Below are 22,130 nucleotides of genomic sequence, written 5' to 3' on the forward strand. Positions count from 1 at the left end.
AGGCCACTTACCTGAGGAAGTCATTTCTTTAGAAACATAGAGGAGTTGTTGGGGGAGGGACTATTAAGTAATAAAGAATTAGTGTCTTCATTATCTATGGGTAATAAATCACCCCAAAACATAGTGGCTTACAACAGCAATAATCATTTCATTACCTCTCCCGGTTTCTGTGGCTCAGGAATTTGGGAGCAGCTCAGCAGGGCAGTTGTTGGGGTCTCTCATGAGGTTTCAGTCAGATGTTGGCTGGGGCTGCGGTCATCCGAAGGGTCGACCGGGGCTGGAGGGTCCACTCAGACACGGCTCACCCGTGTGCCTGGCGAGATGCTGTTGGCCATTGGCTGAGGCCTCAGTTTCTCTTCATAGCTCTGCTTGCGTGCCCTCATGGCCTGGTGGCTGATTTTTCCCAGAGTGAATGAGCCAGGAGGCCAAAATGGAAGCTGCAGAGTGTTTCTCTGCCATAGTCTATTGGTCACACAGGGCCAGCCCTGATCCAGTTGGGGAGGGGACTACATCAGGGTGAGTGCTGGGAAATTGGATCATTGGGAGGCATTTTGGAGGTGGGTTAAGAAGGACACATCAATAGGGGTTAAATGATGGTGCTCCCATGCGATGTTTTCCTGCAGCCCCCTCCAGGGAAGGGTGGCTTCTGTCCCACACCTCTAACCACTGGACCAGCAGTGGGACAGATGTCCTTGTTGCTCCCAAATCAAAATCCCCTTTTCCTCCCTAAAATCTCCCAGGTCACTAGACCATGCCATCCAATACTCCTCTTTGCTACAGTCATCTACCAGCTCGAGGGGCCTTCATTCCTAACATCTGAGCTCCTGGCTCAGTGTTCTCTGCTCTGCCACTCCTGCTTAATTCTTGGTGACTTCAATATCCACAAAGTGATCCTCTAACATTCCCACCTCCCGGTCCCTCCTCTGAGGATCCTGTCTTCCACCCATCTCAGTACTCATCCCCACTGTCATACCCTTGACCTTGCCATTATCAAAAACTGCAACCCCTACATAATGTCAATTTAAAGCATCCCACAGTGTAGGAACTTACCTTCTAGTGTCTCATCTCCAGCACTGCTTTGACCCCACCTGGGCCTCCAATTCACGGATCTTGCTACCTTTCCATCCTTCTCATAGCTCATTTCCCTCCTCCCTCAGCTTAAATCCCACAACTTCCTTGCATATCCCTGTATTAGTTTCCTGTTGCTGCTGTAACAAACTGCCACAAACTTGATGGCTTACAACAATAGAACTTTATTCTCTTATAGTTCTAGAGGTTAGAAGTCTGAAGTAGGTCTCACTGGGCTAACATCAAGGTGTCACTAGGGCCACGTTCCTTCTAGAGGCTCTAGCGAAGAATCTGTCTCCTTGCCTTTTCCAGCTCTTAGAGGCCACTCGTATCCTTTGGCTCATTGCCCTTGCCTCCATCTTCAAAGCCAGCAACGTTGGGCTGAGTCTTTCTCATGCTGCCATTTCTTTGGTTCTCTCTTTCCTTCCTTCCTCTTCTGCTTATAAGGACCCCTGCGATTACCTTGGGCCTATCTGGACAACACAGGATAACCTCCGCATTTCATGGACAACTGATTGGCAACCTTAGTTCTATCTGCAGCCTTATTTCTAATTCCCTTCTGCCATGTAGTCTGCTATATTCAGAGATTCCAAGGATAAGGATGTGGGCATTTGCGGGGGGGCCATTAATTTGCCTCCCACAAACCCCTCAAATGCTTTTCCCGTCCTCCGGGTTATTTTACTAACCTGAGCAAAATCCCAAATCTCGTTTCATCCAACTGTCTACTTATTCCGTGTCTGTACCCACGCAGCTCAGCCTGGCTGGAGAAAGACAGAAACCACAGCTCGCTCCACATTCATGACCACTGGGCTTGAGTAGACTCTTAAACCGCCAGGCAATTCTACTACATTTCCCTAGTCCATTCACTCTCCCTCTCCTGCATGATGATCTCACACCTCCTCCTCACTCTTCAAATCCCCACACTTCCTTCCTTGTCCTTACTCTCAGCTGAGGCTCTTGCTTCCCCGAGAAAATTGGGGCAATAAGAAGAGAACATCCTCAGACTCAGCCGTGCATCCACCTGCCCACCTGCATCTGTGCTCATATCCTGCCTCCCTCTCACCACTTTAGACCAACAGCCCAAAGCCAGCCCCTCTACTGGAGCTTGGAGCCTGTCCCTGCTCATGTCCTCAAGGTCGTCACTCCAGAGAGCCCCTGCACTTCCTTCTGTGGTATCAGTACCCACACCCCCTCTTTTGGATCATTTTCCCGTCAGCACACAAGCATGCTATCATTTCTCCCATCACACAAAACCAAACCGAAATAAAACCCCGTCTCGATCTGACATCCTCTCTCCAGCCAATGCCTATTTCTCTGCTTTTCTTTACAGCAAAACTAGAAAAAGTGCTCTCTTGCTTCTTGGGTCCAATTTCTTGCCTCTCACTTTCTTGGATCTGCTCACATCCAGCCTTGGCTGCCACTGAGCTTCTCAAGGTCACCAGCAACTGCCAAGCTGCTAAATCCAGTGGTGGATTCTCAGTGCTGACCTTCCTGGGCTCTCAGCGGCGTTTGATACAGCTCACCCCTTCCTCCTGAACGTACTGCCTTTGTGTCCTCACTTGGTGTCCTCTGCTCTCAATGGCCACTCGTCTCAGCCTCCTCTGCTGAGTTCTCCATATCTCCTTGACCTTGAGATGTTGGAGTGCCCCATGCTCCCTTGGTGATCTCATCCAGGCTCTTAGCTTGAAATACCGTCTTATAAGCTAACCACCTCCAAATTCTGTCTATAGCCTGGACCGCTCCTGAATCCAGATTCTTTCCTACCCTCCACTTGGAGGTCAAATAAACTTCTCAAAATTAAAATGACCAAAACCAGGGATGGCCATGCCAGCCTCTCAGTTAGTTACTCAGGCCGAGAATTTTAGCATCGATCTTGACTCTTGTCTTTCCCTCACACCCTTAACCAATCTGAACCAGTTCGTGTCAGGTCCCCTCCGAGCACATCCAGGATGTGACCCCTTCCTGCCACCTCCACTCCTCCCACCCGGGTCCACCCACTTTCACCTCCTGCCTGGAGAGGGATGCAGCAGCCTCCTCGCTGCTGTTCTGCCTCTGCCCTGGGCCCTACTCAGTCTATTCTCAACACAGGGACCCTTCTAGAAGGTAAATCCAATCAGGTCCCTCCCCTGCTCAAAGCCCTTCAGTGGCTCCCTGTCATAGTCTGTTTGGGCTGCTGTAACAAAATACCATAGATCGGGTGGCTTATAAGTAACAGAAATTCATTTCTCACAGTTCCAGAGGCTGGGAAGTCCAAGGTCAAGGCACAGGTAGATTCGATGCCTGGTGAGGGCCCACTTTCTGGTTCATAGACGGTCATCTCGTTGTGTCCTCACGTGGTGGAAGGGCTGAGGGAGCTCTCTGGGGTCTCCTTCACAGGGGCACTGATCCCATCCATGAGGCCTCCACTCTCATGACCTAGTCACTTCCCAAAGGCTCCACCTCCTAATATCATCACATTGAAGAACACATTTGAACACATGAATTTTGGGGGGAGACAAATATTCGGTCTATAGCACTCCCCATGGGCTACCAGGCCTCAAATGAGCAGCCTAGCTGAACTTGTCCCCTGCTGTCCTTTTCCTTGATGTGATCACTCCCCACTGGCCTCCTTGCTGGTCCTCTAACGGGCCAGGCACACCTCCACCTGGGAGTCTTCAGACACCCACAGATCCCCTTATCTCTGCCTTCACATCTTTGCTCAAATGCCACCTTCTCAGACCAGCGTGCTGACCATTCCATTTAAAACTGTGACCCCCTGACCCCGACCCTGTGCCAGCACTCTCTGCCCTCATCCTCTGCTGTATTTTTCCCCACTGACCCTTGTCACCATCTGCGTTCATTTCCTGTTGTCCCTGTAACAAATGACCGCAAGCTTAAAACAACACAAATTTATCCTCTTACACTCCTGGAGGTGAGAAGCCCAAGATAGGTCCACAGAGCTGTGTTCCTCTTGGAAGGTCTAGGGCAGAATCTATTTCTTTGCCTTTTCTACCTTCTAGAGCTGCCGACATTCCTAGGCTCGTGGCCCCTCCTCCACCTTTAAAGCCAGCAGCATAGCATCTTCTCCCTCTGACCTCCTGCCTCCCTCTCATAAACATCCTTGTGATTACCTTGGGCCCGCCTGGATACTCCAGGATAGTACCCTCATCTCAGGATCACATACGCAAAATCCCTTTTGCCACGTAAGGTGACATATTCACAAATTCACAGAGATTAGGATGTGGACATCTTTGGAGGGCAGTATTATTCCACCTACCCACCTTCTGCTAAACCATATTTTACTTCTTTATTTGTTTATCATCTAGCTCCTTGAGGATTTGGACTCCTCAAGGAGGATTTTGGTCTGTATCCCCAGTACCTAGAACCATCCATGGCTAGTAGTAGATGCTCAATAAATATTTTTTTGAATGAACATCTGTTGTTTTGGCCATGGCTGTGTTTGCCTGTTCTTGAGATATGTACCACCAGCAACAGCGACTCTGTTTGAAAGCACGTACCCACTATGTGCCAGGCGGTGTCAACAGCGCCTGGAGTAACTTTGAGGAGTGCATTGGGCAGCCCCCCAATCCAGGCAGCCTGATAGGAGCTGCATTTTCCTTCCATCAGCCGTTTTTTTTTCAGGCTGCTTCAGTGCAATTTGATTGAATGCTTTGATGTTTATCAGAGTCCCGAGGTGGAAGGCTTCGTCCCGCCCCACCACTCCAGGAGATGTCCAGAAAGAACCTCCTCTCTTTCAGATTTGAGCCGGAGATTCATCTTCAGTCTCGCAAATGGTATTTTGTTACCATGGCAACCGGACTTCTAAAAAAACGATGTCAAGTAACATGCGGATCCCAGTGCTCATGGCAACCACCATTCTGCATATTTTGGGGAGAAAATGTGTCTTGCCTTCTTCCTGCCTGAGTTGAGGAGGGGGAAGGTGAGCTTAGCAGCACCAGGTTTCCTTCCAGAATTGATGAGACGTTGCGATTTGGGGCAATAGCAGGGTCAGAGGCTGGACACCTCCTCCAGTGTAAAAGCAGCTCTTTTCTATAAGGTCGCATAAGCAGTGCCTTCCACCCCACCCCCCATGCTTGAACGGAGATCTGTCTCCTGCCTCTCCTGTCTTTGATGTTCAAACCTCTGGAGACTTGCTTGGGTTCTACCAGGGAGATACATGGTAACACACACACACACACATACACACACACGCACAACCCTGTGGGCTGAGGATCTGAAAGGTGTAGGTATCACTCTTCCCTCATTCTTGCATTTATTTGCTCATTGATTCATTCATGTGTCCCCTCAGTAAATATTCACTAAGAGCCAGGCCCTGTGCTGGGGCCTCTGAGGCAAATAGGACGTGATTCAGGATGTGATCCCCATTCTCCAATCCAGAACCTTACAGAGGAGATAAGTAAACACACAAATTACTCTGAAGCTTGAAAGAAAAAGGCGTACATAAGGCACAGGAAGGAAGGGAGTGATTAACTCTGGCAGAGATGTAGGTGGGAGTGGAAAACAAAGAACCCAGCCTTGTTTTAAGTTCTTTTACAGAAAAGATTGACCAAACTATATACATTTGAGGAAGATTTAAGAAAAGATCTCTGACAAGTCTCTCAAAGGCATTTTTCACAACATACTCCATTGCCTCAACTGAAGATGAACATTTTCCCCATTATAATGTTTCTGAAATCAGGATGTGTTTTATGATCAAGTATATATTCAATGAAATGTTTCTTTTCCTAGTCCCAATTAAATTGATGGTGTGTCTTAGAATCAAGGAAGTATGAGATTTCCCTTTTTTCATTCCCAATATTCATTAGTAACTGAGCCTGAGACCTCAGAGAATCTTCTTGGGCTTGGACTCCTCCTATTTCTTCTCTGAAGAAGTGCAGCCTTTCCCATTAGAGACAGGGTGTGGTTCAAGTTACAAGGATTTTGAGGGGTTTCTCCGCACTGGGTGGCAGATTGGTTAGTGTTTAAGAGGGTGGGTTCTGGAGCCACACTACCTGGGTTCACGTCACATCAAGGCTCCATCACTTTCTAGCTGTGTGGCCCCCTCGGAGCCTCAGTATCCTCATCAGCAAGGTTGTACTACTACATACTGTTAGGGCTGGTGATCCTTCAGTTTGTCCATTCTGGACAAGCCAAACTCTGTACACTGAATACAACAAAGCAGAAAGATGAGTTTACTGCAAGGCTTTCAACCTGCGAGCTGGAAACTCAGGGCCACAGGAGCAATGAGTTCCAAGTTGCTCACAGATTAAGGGATTTCGGGGGGGTAAATGCTGAAGATACTTGGCTTTTTCAGCTGATTGGTTGCCTTAGTGGTCTTTTTTTCCTTGTCTCTCTCAGGTTTGAGCCTGAAATTCATCTGCAGTCCTCTCTAGCACATGGGTTTTGTTATCTCTCTTCCAGTCCTGACAGGTGATGGTCACACAGTTTGGTGACTTTTCAGCAGTTTCTTTTACTCTGACATGCCTCTGCTCAAAAGCTCCGTGCTGCTAACAGAAGAGAGTCCGGACTCCACGGTTCCTGGCACCTAAGTCTTCTGATACAAATTTATTGAAATATTGAAAGGACCTCCATGATCTTGCTCTAATGTGTCTTTTCAGCCTTTTCCTCCACTACCTCTCCCTGACCCTGGGTGGAATCTATTTTTCTGTAACTCAACTGGTGCATTTTTTAGGAACCTCAGGTTATCAAACTGTGTTGTTTAATAATAATTGTTTCAATAGAAAAATAATAAAGGCTAGAGTGTTTCGGTTTTGGGTTTTTTTTTTGTAAATTTATTTATTTATTTATTGGCTGCGTTGGGTCTTCGTTGCTGTGTGCGGGCTTTCTCTAGTTGCAGTGAGCAGGGGCTACTCTTCATTGCGGTGCGTAGGCTTCTCATTGCAGTGGCTTCTCTTGCTGTGGAGCACGGGCTCTAGGCGCGTGGGCTTCAGTAGTTGTGGCACGCGGGCTCAGTAGCTGTGGCTCACAGGCTGTAGAGCGCAGGCTCAGTAGTTGTGGTGCATGGGCTTAGTTGCTCCACGGCATGTGGGATCTTCCTGGACCAGGGCTTGAACCAGTGTCCCCTGCATTGGCAGGTGGATTCTTAACCACTGTGCCACCAGGGAAGTCCCAAGAGTGTTTCAGTTTTAAAACACTGAGAGTTGTCTTTGTCTGCTCATCAGACCCTCCTCTCTTCCAATCCCAACCTCCAGCCTCTAGACCACAAGGGTGAGCACATGTCCCAGATTGCGCAACCACATTATCCTATCTCTTGGCCACAGTGATTGGTCCAGGCAAAGACATATGACCCAAGACAGCCAATGTGAGGTCTTCCCTGAGATTTTTCCCTTGTCATCCATCCCCCTCCCCACCCTGCCCCAGTTCTTTTTGCACGATGAAGAGCTTAACCTGATACTTCTTGCAACTATGATCTAATTGAAAGGAGAAAGACTAATGGTGCTAGGAGAGACTGAAGCAAACAGGCAGAGGAAAGCAAAGGAGGGGAGGAGGGAGAGGGGAATGGGAGAAAAGAAGAGAATGAATAAATACTGGTGAATTTGAGCCCTGGATCCATGTGTCCTAGAGGCCAGCTTCACAACTATGCTTTTCCTACTTAGAATATTGGGTCTATAATTCTTCCATTTTGACTTAAGCTAGTTTGAGTTGGGTCTGGCAAGGACTACAGCAAGGCAAGCTTGCTTGTATGCTCCTGAGAATGAGTGTCCTTAAATTTGTACCCTAGACTCCTCATTGCCTAGTCTTGGCCTGAGTTAAGTTTCAATGACTTGTAACTGAATGAATTCTTGGCTAATAAAAACTCTGCTTATATTTTGTAATTGCAAGTTAGAAACATATTAGTTTCTATTTGATCAACATATTAGTTGATCAAATTAGCCAAATACATTTAAATATATATATATTTTTAAAAATTTTTATTTATTTATTTTTGGCTGTGTTGGGTCTTCGTTGCTGTGCACGGGCTTTCTCTAGTTGCGGCAAGCGGGGGGCCACTCTTCATTGTGGTGCGCGGGCCTCTCACTATCGTGGCCTCTCTTGTTGCGGAGCACAAGCTCCAGACGCGCAGGCTCAGTAGTTGTGGCTCATGGGCCTAGTTGCTCCGCGGCATGTGGGATACTCCCAGACCAGGGCCCGAACCCGTGTCCCCTGCATTGGCAGGCGGACTCTCAACCACTGCGCCACCAGGGAAGCCCCATTTAAATATTAATGAGAATATCCTGAAGAACACAGACAAGTGGGTCAAAGTCAGTGGATTTCTAGGCTAAGAAGGTAAACTGTAGCCCATTTCACAACTGCCAACCACTGGCTTGGTTATAACAGAAGCTATGAATTAGAAAACATGACTGTATTGGTTATAACTTGGTCAGATATCATTTGTAACCTTCTCAGAGCTCCTGTCACTCTGACCTGTCTTATGGCTGGTAGAATGGACACTGAGAACTCATTCCTCCTTCCCCAGTAACAGTGCCTAGAACAGTGCTTGTTGCATAGAAGGCACTCGACTGGTATCTGTTGGATTGAACTGCATAGCACCTGATCTCTGGACACCTCCCTCCTCATACACGTCTAATAGCGGGTATGTCACTTCTTGGCTAGTCAGTGTTTTTCCTCCCCTGGCTTCAGTGATTAGCTCAGGGATGGATATGTGACCCAAGGCAGTCCATGAGACTCAGATTCCTGGACTTTTCTTGAAACTAGTGGAAAAGAAAAGTCCTCTTCCGCTGGGGTTGCAAAGCTATGAGGATGTGGTTCCGGGGCTCCCAGTGGCCATTTTATGACCTGGGGAATGACTGTCAAAGAATGGAACTAACAGGAGTGAGACAGAGAAAGGTGAGTACTGATTACATTGATTTGAGTCCCTGCGGGGTGGGGGGGGGGCAGCTGTGGCTCACCCTGGGGACACAGACACTGGCAGCAGCCATATTTGAGAGCTTTGGGCACTGCTGCCCACATCTTAGGATCCTCCCTCTAGTTCTTTAGTGCCAAGACCTGACCCCACCCAACAGCCTGTGGGCACCAATGCTGAGACTCCTCAGGCCAAACAACTAACTGGGCGGGGACACAGCCCCTCCCATCAGCAGACAGGCTGCCTAAAGACCTCCTGAGCCAACAGTCACCTCTAGACACGGCCCCCTAGACAGTCTGCCTGCCAGACACTCTGCCCCCCAGAGGGCCAAGACCCAGCTCCACCCACCAGTGGGCAGGCAAAGGCCCTGCCCTCCAGGAAGCCTGCACTAGCCTCTAGACCAGCCTCACCCACCAGGGGGCAGACACTGGACAGTAGAAAACCATGATCCCACAGCCCGTGATACCTACCCTGGGACTAGTTGGGCCCCAGTCCTGCCCACTAGCAGGCCAACGCAAGCTTTGGGACACCCCGGACCCCATACCCAGTTGTGTCAGGAACTGGTCCCCCTTCTGCCAGTGATCTGACACAATCTCTGGGATCCCTGGGCTCTGCAGCCAGACTCCAGGACCCAGCTCTGCCTGCCAGTAGTTTAGCACTAACCCTGGGACCTGGCTTCACCCACCAGTGTGTGGGCAACAGCCCCGGAGTCTTTGGAACCCTGACTCCACCCACCAGTGAGCCAGCACTAGCCCTGGGGTCCTCCAGGGTTCTGCAGCCAGGTTCCTCATGACCAGGCCCCGCTAACCGGCAGCCAGCAGCATCTGTACAAGGCAGGGCTTGGCAACCAACAGGGCTAGGGGCCAACCAAGCCTACCAGACGGTCCACACAGTCAGCCCTCCACAAAAGAAGGACCCATGCAGCCCTCTCAGGAGGAACCCCTAGAGCATGTAGCTTGGGTGATGAGAGGGACACATAGGACATCTCCTACAAAGGGCCACTTCTCCAGAGTCGAGAGACATAACTAACCTACCACATACATAAAAATACAAATAGCAACTTAGACAAAATGAGGTGACAGAGGAATATGTTCCAGACAAAGGAACAAGATAAAACCCCAGAAGAAGGACTAAGTGAAGTGGAGATCGGCAATCTACCTGAGAAAGAGTTCAGAGTAATGATCATAAAGATGATCAAAGAACTTGGGAGGACAATAGATGCACAAAGCGAGAAGTTAGAAGTTTTAAACAAAGAGTTAGAAAATATACAGAACAACCAGAAATGAAGAATATAGTAACTGACGATTACACTAGAAGGAATCAACAGACTAAATGATATAGAGGAACAGATCAGTGAGCTGGAAGATGGAGTTGGGGAAATCACTGTCACTGAACAGAAAAAAGAAAAAAGAATGAAATGAGGACAGTTTAAGAGACCTCTGGGCAGGGCTTCCCTGGTGGCGCAGTGGTTGAGAACCTGCCTGCCAATGCAGGGGACACGGGTTTGAGCCCTGGTCTGGGAGGATCCCACATGCCGCAGAGCAACTAGGCCCGTGAGCCACAACTACTGAGCCTGCGCGTCTGGAGCCTGTGCTCCGCAACAAGAGAGGCTGCGATAATGAGAGGCCTGCGCACCGTGATGAAGAGTGGCCCCCACTTGCCGCAGCTAGAGAAAGCCCTCGCACAGAAACGAAGACCCAACACAGCCATAAATAAATAAATAAATAAATAAACCCAAAGTTTAAAAAAAAAAATTTATAAAAAAAAGAGACCTCTGGGACAACATCACATGCACTAATATTTGCATTATAGGGATCCCAGAAGGAGAAGAGAGAGAGAAAGGGCCTGAGAACATATCTGAAGATATAATAGTGGAAAACTTCCCTAACCTGGGAAAGGAAACAGTCACCCAAGTCCAGGAAGCACAGAGAGTTCCATACAGGATTAACCCCAAAAGGAGCACACACCAAGACACACTGTAATCAAAATGACAAAAGTTAAAGATAAAGAGAGACTATTAAAAGCAGCAAAGGAAAAGCAACGAATAACATACAAGGAAACTCCCATAAGACTATCAGCTGATTTTCAGAAATTCTGCAGGCCAGAGGGAGTGGAACAATATACTTAGAGTGATTTGAGTCCCTGGATCCAGCCAACCCTGAGCTTTTCAGTCATTTGAACAAACATATTCTATTTCTTCTTAAGTGTATTAGATTTGGGCTTTTGCACTTGTCTCTGAAAGAGCCCTCATTAATGCAGCTAGTTTTTAAAATCTGTTAGTTTTTAAGATGCTCTTGGTGGTGGTACTTACCAATGTCAGTTCACTGGGATTACACAATGAGGTTTACTATCTCAGTTGACAAGAAGTTCAGGGATGCAGTGCCTTCAGGCACAGTTTGATTAAAGCTCTGGCTCCACTTCTCTATGATTCTCTTAGCCTTGCCCTTCTCCATGTATTGGTCTTGGTGGCAGCAAGATGGCTTTGACAGTTGCATTACCTCCAGATGCATTTGTCAGAGGAAGAAAAGGGACCATGTCTTTGCTTCTCAAGAGAGGACTTCCCCGAAGCCCCTCAGCAGACCTTCCATCCAGCTCATTGGTCAGAACTGGATCACATGCTCATTCCCAAGCCAATCCCTGGCAAGGGCAATGGGACCACCATGATTGGCTGGGGCTGAGGCCAAGGTCTGCCTCCCTGCAGCACAGGGTCCCACAGCGGGTCCTACATTTACCCCTTCCTCTCCAGCATCTACAGTCTGTTTTCTTTTCGAGTTCCACCCTATGTGTTCACACAGAGACAACTCCCTCCCATCTTAAGGAAAAGCTCTTCATTCGACCTTGCACCCTTTCTAGCCACCATGTTTCTCTCCTGACTTCCATGAGAATGAGGTGGGCTCATGGTTGACAGAACTCAAAGGAAGTTACTGAGGTGTGCAGAAGGGCTCTATATTCAGCATCTTCCTCAAAATGGACAGAGGCTCAAGAAGGTAGAGCCAGGGCCGAGGAGGTGAAGTGTCAGAGATACAAGATGGCAGTAGACTCCTTGTGAGGTGATGACTTCTCCACCAGGGGAACTATTCAAGCAAAGGCTGGATGACCCTCTCTGGGTCAATGTAGAGAGCTTCTCCTATTGGGAGTGAGTTTGGATTGAGTCTATTCATTCATTATTTATTTATTCAACAAATATTTATTGAGCACCTACTGTATGCCAGGTACTGGGCTAAATACTGAGGATGCAGCAGTTAACAAGACAGAAACGCTCCTGGGGTCACTCAGCTTAGGGGTTAGCAGGGGAGATGGACCTTAAGTGAATAACTATACACATAAAAATATAGTTACAGGTATTGTAGAATGACCCTCAAAATTCCTTCGAACCAAAGATTTATGATTTTTACATATAATGCTTAGCTCAGTGCCTGGCACATAGTAGGTGTTCAGTAAGTGTTAACTACTATACGTATTCCCTAACCTTGGAGCCTATAGCAATGTTTCCCTCCTCCGAACCTCTGTATTATTTATGTCTGAGTGGTACTCATTTGCCATTCAGACATACTTTTATTATTAAACTTTGAATTTGTTTATCTGGTGACTACAGTAAACATTTTTTTCCCCCAGAAACTATAATATTAACCTACCAAATGATGCTGAACAGATTCAACTGGTTAAAAAACAAGAATTGTTCACATTCATCCACTTCCTTGCCTATCTTTTGCAAGCCAAGAACACAAATAATAATTAAAAGGAGAAGAATTCCTAATATATCTACAGCACTTTCCCACACATCAGCTTATCTGGGCCGACAGCAATCCTGTGCAGAGAGCAGGAATATTATCCCCCCTTTCCAGCTGAGAAAACTAAGGTTTAGAATATCAGTTTTCCAGTACCTGGGGAGGAGAGTGCTTCTTCTTCCACTTCTCAAGCGGCTTGAATAGAACCCCTGCTAGAAGACACCTGGGGAATCATCTACTTCTCTCTTCCCACTTTACAGATGAGAAACTGAGACTCAGGAAGGTGCTGGGACTTGACAGTCATCACGTGGCTAGTAAATGGCAGAGCTGATGTAGGACTCAGGACACCTGACTGCCAAGCCTGTCCTAATTCACCCTTTCCTAATACACAGGGTGCTGGTCCTTCCCACTGACCAACAGGTGCTGTTAATAATTAAGGGTGGGTGGGGGGATGGGGGATGGGGGTGGGGAGAGGGGTGGGAGTGAGGGGAGGGGTAGGGAGGGGGATCCCGCATTTCCCAGGTGAGGCTGGAGGTAAAGGTAGTCACAGGGCTTGAGGCTTACCTGGGTCCCTGATACAGCTCAGTGTGGAGCCACAGTCAGCCTCAGGGCTCCGCTTGCATCTCCAGCCCCCGCCATTCCTTCATCTCCCTTCCCTGGGCCCTGGGCCCTTCTCCCTCGCTGTTTGCCTTCTACATCCTGTGCTCTTGGCGCCCCCTTGTGGCTAAAAGTATCCACTGCCGCATTGACTGCACCTGTTCCCGGGAAAATCCCAGAGATCATGGAATGTGGAGATGAAGGACCCTTAGAGATAATTTTACAAATTGTTTCCATTTTTCTTGGTGGAATCCTGTCTTCCAGACTAGTTTCCCAAATGCATTGTTATTGACTAACTCTCTGAATAGGAATAACGTGTGTGGTTCAGGGTAGGAAATGACTCCCATCAATCACCAAGTTGTTTGTAGCGCCAAACAACCTGAACGAGATAGAAGTCGGTATAGTTTAGTGCGTAAGCATGTAGCTCTGGAGAAAGATGAAGCTGGGTAAACTCTGCCACTTCACCTCACTGAACCTCAGTTTCCGCATCTGTAAAATGGGGATAAAAATAATACCTAACTACTTTGTAGGGAGATGGGAGAATGGCATGGAAAGCAGTGCCTGGAACACCATATACAAAAATTAACTTGTGTGATATATAGGGCAGTGGTGAAGATACCAGATCCTAAGAGATCTCATCACATGGAGAATTTTTTTCTTTTATTTTTATTATCTATATGAGATGATGGATGTTAACTAAACGTATTGTGGTAATCATTTCACAATATATGTAAATCAAATTATCATGCTGTACACCTTAAACTTACACAGTGATGGATGTCAATTATTTCTCAATAAAACTGAAAAAAATTAACTCAAAATGGATCACAGACCTAAATATAAAACCTAAAACTATCAAACTTTTAGGAGAAAACATAGGAGAAAAATCATTGTGATTTTAGGTTAAGCAAAGATTTCTTAAATGCAACACCAAAAGCTTGATCCATAAAAGAAAAAAACCGATAAATTGGACTTCATAAAAATCAAGAACCTCTGCTATTCAAAAGACAATTAAAGAGAATGAGAAGTCAAGCCACGATATTGAAGAAAATATTTGCAAATCACATATTTTGTAAAGGACTTGTATCCAAAATATACAAAGAACCCTCAATAATTAGAAAACAACTCAATTAAAAAGTGGGGAAAAGATTTAAGCAGATACTTCACTCACAAAGATATGTGGGTGGCAAGTAAGCACATAAAAGATGTTTGACATCATTAGTCATTAGAGAAATGCAAATTAAAACCACAATGAGATGCCATTACATACCTAAGAATGTTTAAAATCAAAAGACTGATTATACCAAATGTTGCTGAGGATGTGAAGGACTTGGGATTCTCATACACTGGTGGGAATGTAAAATAGTACAACCATTTTTGGGAACTTCTGGGCAGTTTCTTAAAAAGTTAAACATATATCTGCCATATGACCCAGCCATTCCTGTCCTAGGAATTTACCCAAGAGAAATGAAAGCATTTGTCCATACAAAGACTTAAACATGCGTGTTCAAAGCAGCTTTATTTGTAATAGTTAAAACCTGGAAACAACCCAAATGTCCATTAACAGGTCAATGAATAAACAAATTGTGATGTATTCATACAATGGAACATTATTCAGCAATAAAAAAGGAATGAACTATTAGTGATATATACAATGATATGGATAAATGTCAAAATAATTATTCTGAAGAAAGAAGCCAGAGAAGAGAGAGTACATACCATGTGATTCTATTTATACGAACTTTTAGAAAATGCAAACTAACTTACAGTGATAGAAAGCAGATTTGTGGTCGCCTGGGGATGAGGTGGGGTTTAAATCATTATAAAAAGAAAAAGGTCTCCCTGATACCCTGCATGAGGTCAGGGGGCATGTCCAGCATAGTATCCCTGGGTCCTACCATACCTGGGAGAGTACATTGGATGGGTTGAATGCTCATTAAAAATATGTTGACATTCAATAACTCCTAATAATTATTATGTTAGGGGCTCTCCCAAGGGAAAGCTCTGTAAGGAAAGTGAGTGATAACCTGATGTGATTGTCAACACTTTTTCTATTTTCTATTTCCTTTGGCACACCTGTGTGGCAACATCAGCACAGGATGCCTGCTTTCATATTTATTCATTTTATTTATTTATTTTTGGCTGTGTTGAGTCTTAGTTGCGGCACACGGGGTCTTCATTGAGGCATGCGGGATCTTTCATTGCAGCATGGGGGCTCTCTCGTTGAGGCACGTGAGCTCAGTAGTTGCAGCGCACAGGCTTAGTTGCCCCCAGCATGTGGGATCTTAGTTCCGCGACCAGGGATCAAACCCGCATCCCCTGCATTTGAAGGCGGATTCTTTACCACTGGATCACCAGGGAAGTCCCAGCCTGCTTTCAAGTCTATCAGGTGCCTGGACCCTGCCAAGTGTCTCACTGGAATGGACAGCCTATGAGGGCATTTACCCAGAGACTCATAGGGAAACCAACAGCCTAAGTTTGGAACTCAGTGCTTCCAGTGGTGATGTTGTCCTTAGTAACCCCATCTCTCCCAGGTTTGCTCCCCCTAGATTCTCTGCCTGGTACCTTAGGAACTTACCTCACTTTCTCTAAGTCAGAGGCTTAACTTGTGATTCAGTGAGGAGAGCCATTCTGAGCTGGGAATGGTTCCCTAGGGATATCTGGCTGTGGCCGAAATTGCCCATCTTTCATCACTCCTACCAAGGTCCACATGATGTAAATTTCAAAATATCCCAATAGGATCAAGCTCAGCCTGGCTGATGAAAGATTTCAGCCTTTGGCCGGAAAAAAAAAAAAAAAGGCAGGGTTATTTAAAACCAAACTGCTTTAAGAATGACAATCTTTTATGGAAAACAAACTTATGGTTAGCAAAGGGGAAAGGCGGGGGAGGGATAACTTAGGAATTTGGTATTAACAGATACACACTACTATATATAAAATAGATAAACAACGAGGACCCACTGCATAGCACAGGGAACTACATTCAATATCTTGTAATAACCTATAATGGCAACGAATCTGAAAAAGTATCGATACATGTGTAACTGAATAGATATAAGAATAGATATATATGTATAACTGAATTACTTTGCTGTACACCTGAAACATTGTAAACCAACTATAATTCAATTTAAAAAAATAATTTAAAAAATCTGATGTTGGAAACCCCTCCCGCCAAAAAGAATGATGGTTTTTTTTTTTTTTTAAACATCTTTATTGGGGTATAATTGCTTTACAACGTTGTGTTGGTTTCTGCTGTATAACAAAGTGAATCAGCTATATGTATACATATATCCCCATATCAGAATGATGGTCTTTTAATGAGCTCCCAAGGAACTTGTAAAAGGGTCTGAAGAATAAAAGAAGAAATACCACTGATACTACAGATATACAAAAAATCATAAGAGAGTACTATGAACAGTTATATGGCAACAAATTGGACAACCTAGAAGAAATGGACAAATTTCTAGAAACATACAACGTGCCAAGACTGAGTCAAGAAGAAATAGACAACTGGACAGACTGATCACTAGAAGTGAAATTGAATTTGTAATTTTAAAAACTCCCAGCAAACAAAAGTCCAGGACCAGATGGCTTCACAGGGGAATTCTACCAAACATATAAAGAACTAACACCTATCCTTTTCAAACTATTCCAAAAAACTGAAGAGAAGGGAACACTCTCAAATTCATTCTACAAGGCCACAATCACCCTGATACCAAAACCAGACACAGACACTACCAAAAAAGAAAATTACAGGCCAATAACTTCGATGAATATCGATGCAGAAATCCTCAACAGAATCTTAGCAAAACAAATCCAACAATACTTAAAAAGGATCATACACCATGATCAAGCTGGATTTATTCTAGGGTCACAAGGATGGTTCAACATTCGCAAATCAATCAATGTGATACACCACATTAACAAAAGGAAGGATAAAAATCACATGATCATCTCAATAGACACAGAAAAAGCATCTGACAAAATTCAACGTTCATTCATGATAAAAACTCTCATCAAAGTGGGTACAGAGGGAACATATCTCAACATAATAAAAGCCATTTATGACAAACCCACAGCCAACGCAATACTCAATGGTGAAAAGCTAAAAGCTTTCCTGCTAAATTCAGGAACAAGACAAGGATGCCTACTCTTGCCACTTCTATTAAACACAGTATTGGAAGTCCTAGCCACAGCAATCAGAGAAGAAAAAGAAATTAAAGGTATCCAAACTGGAGGGGAAGAGGTAAAACTGTCACTATTTGCAGATGACATGATACTTTATATAGATAAGTCTAAAGCCTTCACCCAAAAGCTATTAGAACTAATAAATGAAGCAAGGTTCAGGATACAAGATTAACATACAGAAATATGTTTCATTTCTACACACTAATAAATAATGAAAATCAGAAGGAGAAAGTAAAAAAAAAAATTCTGTTTAAAATCACATGGAAAAGAATAAAATACCTAGGAATAAACTTAACGGAGGAGGTGAAAGACCTACACTCTGGAAACTATAAAACACTGATGAAGGAAATTGAAGATGATACAGACATGAAAAGATATCTGTGCTCTTGGATTGAAAGAATTAATATTGTTAAAATGGTCATACTACTCAAAACAATCTATAGATTTAATGCAATCCCTATCAAAATACCCGTGACATTTTTCACAGAACATATAATCCTAAAATTCATATAGAACCACAAAAGACCCCAAATTGCCAAAGCAATCTTTAGAAAAAAAAACAAAGTTGGAGTTATAGCCCTTATAGGCTTCAGACTATACTACAAAGCTACAGTAATCAAAACAGTGTGGCATTGGCACAAAAACAGACACATAGACCACTGGAACAGAATAGAGAGCCCAGAAATAAACCCATGCACCTATGGTCAATTAATCTACAACAAAGGAGGCAAGAATATACAATGGAGAATAGATGGTCTCTTCAACAAGTGGGAAAACTGGACAGCCACATATAAAACAATCACATTAGAACATTCCCCAACACCATATACAAAAATAAACTCAAAATGGTTTAAAGACCTAAATATAAGAACAAGAACCATAAAACCCTTAGAAGAGAACAAAGGCAGAACACTCTATGACATAAATTGTGGCAATATTTTCTTGCATCAGTCTCCTAAGGCAACAGAAATAAAAGCAAAAATTAACAGATGGGACCTAATTAAACTTAAAAGCTTTTGCACAACAAAGAAAATCACTGACAAAACGAAAGGACAAACTATGGAATAGGAGAAAATATTTTCAGATGATGTGACTGACAAGGGGCTAATATCCAAAATATACAAACAGCTCATACAACAATATCAAAACAACAAATAACCCAATCAAAAAAATGAGCAGAAGACCTGCATAGGCATTTTTCCGAAGAAGACATACAGATGGCTAACAGGCACATGAAAAGATGCTTAATGTCACTAATTATTAGAGAAATGCAAATCAAAACAACAATTAGATATCACCTCACACCTGTCAGAATGACTATCATTAAAAAGTCTACAAATAACAAATGTTGGAGAGGGTGTGGAGAAAAGGGAACTCTTGTACACTGTTGGTGGGAATGTAAATTGGTGCAGCCACTGTGAAAAACAATATGGAAGTTCCTCAGAAAACTAAAAATAAACCTACCATATGATCCAGCAATTCCACTCCTGGGTATATATCCAGAAAAACAAAAACACTAATTTGAAAAGATACATGTACCTCAGTGTTCATAGCAGCACTATTTACAATGGCCAAGACATGGAAGCAATCCAAGTGCCTATCAACAGACGATTGGATTAAGAAGCTGGGATATATATATATATATATATATATATATATATATATATATACACATGAATATTATGCAGCCATAGAAAAGAATGTAATACTGCCATTTGCAGCAATGTGGATGGACCTAGAGAATATTACTCTTAGTGAAATAAGTCAGAGAAAGAAAAATACTGTATGATATCATTTATATGTGGAATCTAAAAAATAATACAAATTAATGTACATACAAAGCAAATACAAATTAATGTACGTACAAAACAGAAACAGACTCACAGATGTACAAAATAAACTTGTGGTTACCAAAGGGGAGAGGGAAGTCGGGAGGGACAAAATAGGGGTATGTGATTTACTGACACAAACCACTATGTATGAAATAGAAAAGCAACAAGGATATACTGTAAGTACAGGGAATTATAACCATTATCTTGCAATAACCTATAATGGAGTAAAATCTGCAAAAATACTGAATCACTATGCTGTACACCTGAAACTAACATAATATTGTAAATCAACCACACTTCAATTATTAAAAAAAAGAAACAATGTTTCATTTAAGAATGACTTTTTAAAAATGAGCTCCCAAGGAACCCCCTGGAGAATATAACAAAAGTTCCCAAATAGTCAGAAACCTATAAACAAGGATCCCTGGCAGTGGAGACTCTCCATTGGTTTTCAATTTTACAGCCTTTTTTTTTTTGTGCTTTCCTTTGCTGTGATCTAAGAATACAAGAATTTTGAAGATTGGGATTGACATATGTACACTAATATGTATAAAATGGATAACCAATAAGAACCTGCTGTATAAAAAAAAAGAATTTTGATGATTAAAAAACAAACAAACATACAAACAGGTTAGATCATGCCCTGCGGGTTCTCAAACAGCTTTACTAGATCCCATCCTCAAAATGATGAAGTTAAAATGTTTGGTTTGGCAATTAGCAACCTACAGGATGTGGTCCCAACCTTCCTTTTCAATTACTTGCTCCCTGCTCTCTGTCATATGCCCTTGGCTCAGGCTGTACCAGCTAATTCCTGATAGCTTTGCACTTTGCTCATCTTGTTCCCTCTGCATGAAAAGTCTTTCCCACTCCCATCCTGGCACTCTACCCACCATCCTGTTTACAGAACTCAAATTCCTTCCCTCATGAGGAGAGTAAGCTGCATCCCTCTACCAGAGGCCTTTGTTGCCCTAATTCCATTGGACCTGGGATAATAGATGACTCTGCCTGGGTCTGTTTCTCCACAGACCCTAAACAGCCAGAGGGCAGAGCCTGGCTGTATACGGTTGTGCCTCCTAGTGTCCAGCCCAGAGCCTTGGATGCAGGAGGTCGTTGGTTGTGGAGTGACTGGTGTGTTCATCTTCCTCTTTTTAAAATTCAAGTTTTATTAATTTGAAACATGCCATACATTCACATTAAAAAAGTACAAAAGAGTGAAGAGTCACTCTGTTCTCTAGCCACCTAATTCCTTCTTATGGAAACAACCAATATTATTTTATTCAAACGTATATATTCTCCTTCCTTTCTGGAATCAATGAGATCACACTCAAACAGTTTACAGTTTGCTATTTCACTTTGCTATGCTCATATACACATGTATTAAAATTTTGTTTAACTGACTACTGAAAACATTTAGTTTGTTTTCATTCTGTTGTTATTAAAAACAATGCTGCAATTTATACTGTATATTTATTATGTTCACATGTGTGAGTATTTACACAGGAAGAATTTCTAGAAGTGGAATTGTTCAGTCAATGGGTGTGGGCACTTTTAATCGTGATCAGCATTGCCTAATGGTTCTCCATAAAGAATAGGAGTCTCTGTCCCCACACCTTTGCCAACACAATGTGTTATCAAACTTCTGACAAATTTTATTAAAAAAAATAAAGTTAGATCTCATTATAAGTGTGTGTGTGTGTGTGTGTGTGTAACAAATTCATGATCATCCCTTGGGGTGAAAATCATCAAAGGCATGTGGCGGCGTTGACAATCTGGAGATTCTAACCCTATGTTCATAGAGTGTAATTCTTATTTGACTCCTAGCATAATTAAGGAATGGGGTAGGAAAATGTCATGGATAGCCAGCTGCTTTAATAAAGAGATTTTACTTTTTTAGAGCAATTTACAGCTTTTAGATGCATTTTACGTACATTGATTTTGGCCATTGGGTACATTCCTGTATTTTCAATTTAAAACAGAACCTGGAGATAGCTGAATGAACACATGCTTTGCAGGTTGATGTTTTGGATAAAATTTTGGGGTATCTCTTGATCATTTTATGAAGGAGATCAGAAAACAGTTTGAAATCTGCTCTATAGCTGTGCTGTGAGGATTAAGTGGTATGAGGTTCGTAAAACTTTTTGTCACAGTGCCTGACGCATAATAGGCACTCAAGAGCTGCCTCCCTCTCTCCCTATTTTTTGGCTGCGCTGCGGCGCGGCATGCGGGACCAGAGATTGAACCCGCGCCCCTTGCAATGGAAGCGAGGCGTCTTAACCACTGGATCGCCAGGGAAGTCCCTGTAGCTGTAATTATTAGTTAATAAAATACGTTGTTATATGTTTTGACGGCAGATTAAGGAGTTGTCAATACCTTGGTGATATAACCTGCCTTCTTGGAGGTAATAAGTTCTGTTGTCTGGTAAATTCCTCTCCAGCACTCATTAGCAGTGTGACTTGGAGCACACCCCTAACCTCTCTGGCCTCAATTTTGTCACCTGTAAAAAGGAAGAATAAAAGCCAAGACTCAAGGTTTGCCGTGAAGCTGAAATGTGTAATACTCACAAGTGCTTACTAGACATTCTCTTCTTTCCTCCCAATCCAATGGCGGAGTCATCAAACGACCCGTCAAACAACGCGATAACCCCAGGAAACCAGAAGGACTGAGACCGTGGCGACGCGGGCGATACAGTTGTGGCCGATGCACCGAGTGTCGAAAGGGTCATGGAGCGACAAGCGATCGCTCAGCTTCGCAAAACCGTTCCCCACGTACGAGATGGGAGACCCGGCCCCAGCAGAAGCAGCTGACGCCCGACGATCACCCTGGCAACACAGCCTTCCGGTCTGCTCTGCCCTGCCCCACTTCCAGTTCCAG

General features: G+C 43.9%; 1 protein-coding gene across 2 annotated transcripts in view; it reads right to left on the reverse strand.

The window, feature by feature from the left end:
• FAM43B (family with sequence similarity 43 member B) overlaps positions 1–22,050 on the reverse strand; it is a 37,252-nt gene extending 15,202 nt beyond the window's left edge. The window contains exons 1-4 of one of the 2 annotated variants that reach the window (XM_082354185.1): positions 13,204–22,050; positions 12,796–12,950; positions 10,684–12,038; positions 156–10,348 (exon numbers count right to left, since the gene is read on the reverse strand). The gene's annotated coding sequence lies outside the window, so the exon portion shown is untranslated. The remainder of the gene's footprint in view (positions 1–155; positions 10,349–10,683; positions 12,039–12,795; positions 12,951–13,203) is intronic. The other variant, XM_082354186.1, reaches the window with a different exon arrangement.
• Positions 22,051–22,130: the final 80 nt, after the last annotated feature.

Source organism: Balaenoptera borealis (assembly GCF_965194805.1).
Source record: "Balaenoptera borealis genome assembly, chromosome: 1".
NCBI lineage: Eukaryota > Metazoa > Chordata > Mammalia > Artiodactyla > Balaenopteridae > Balaenoptera > Balaenoptera borealis.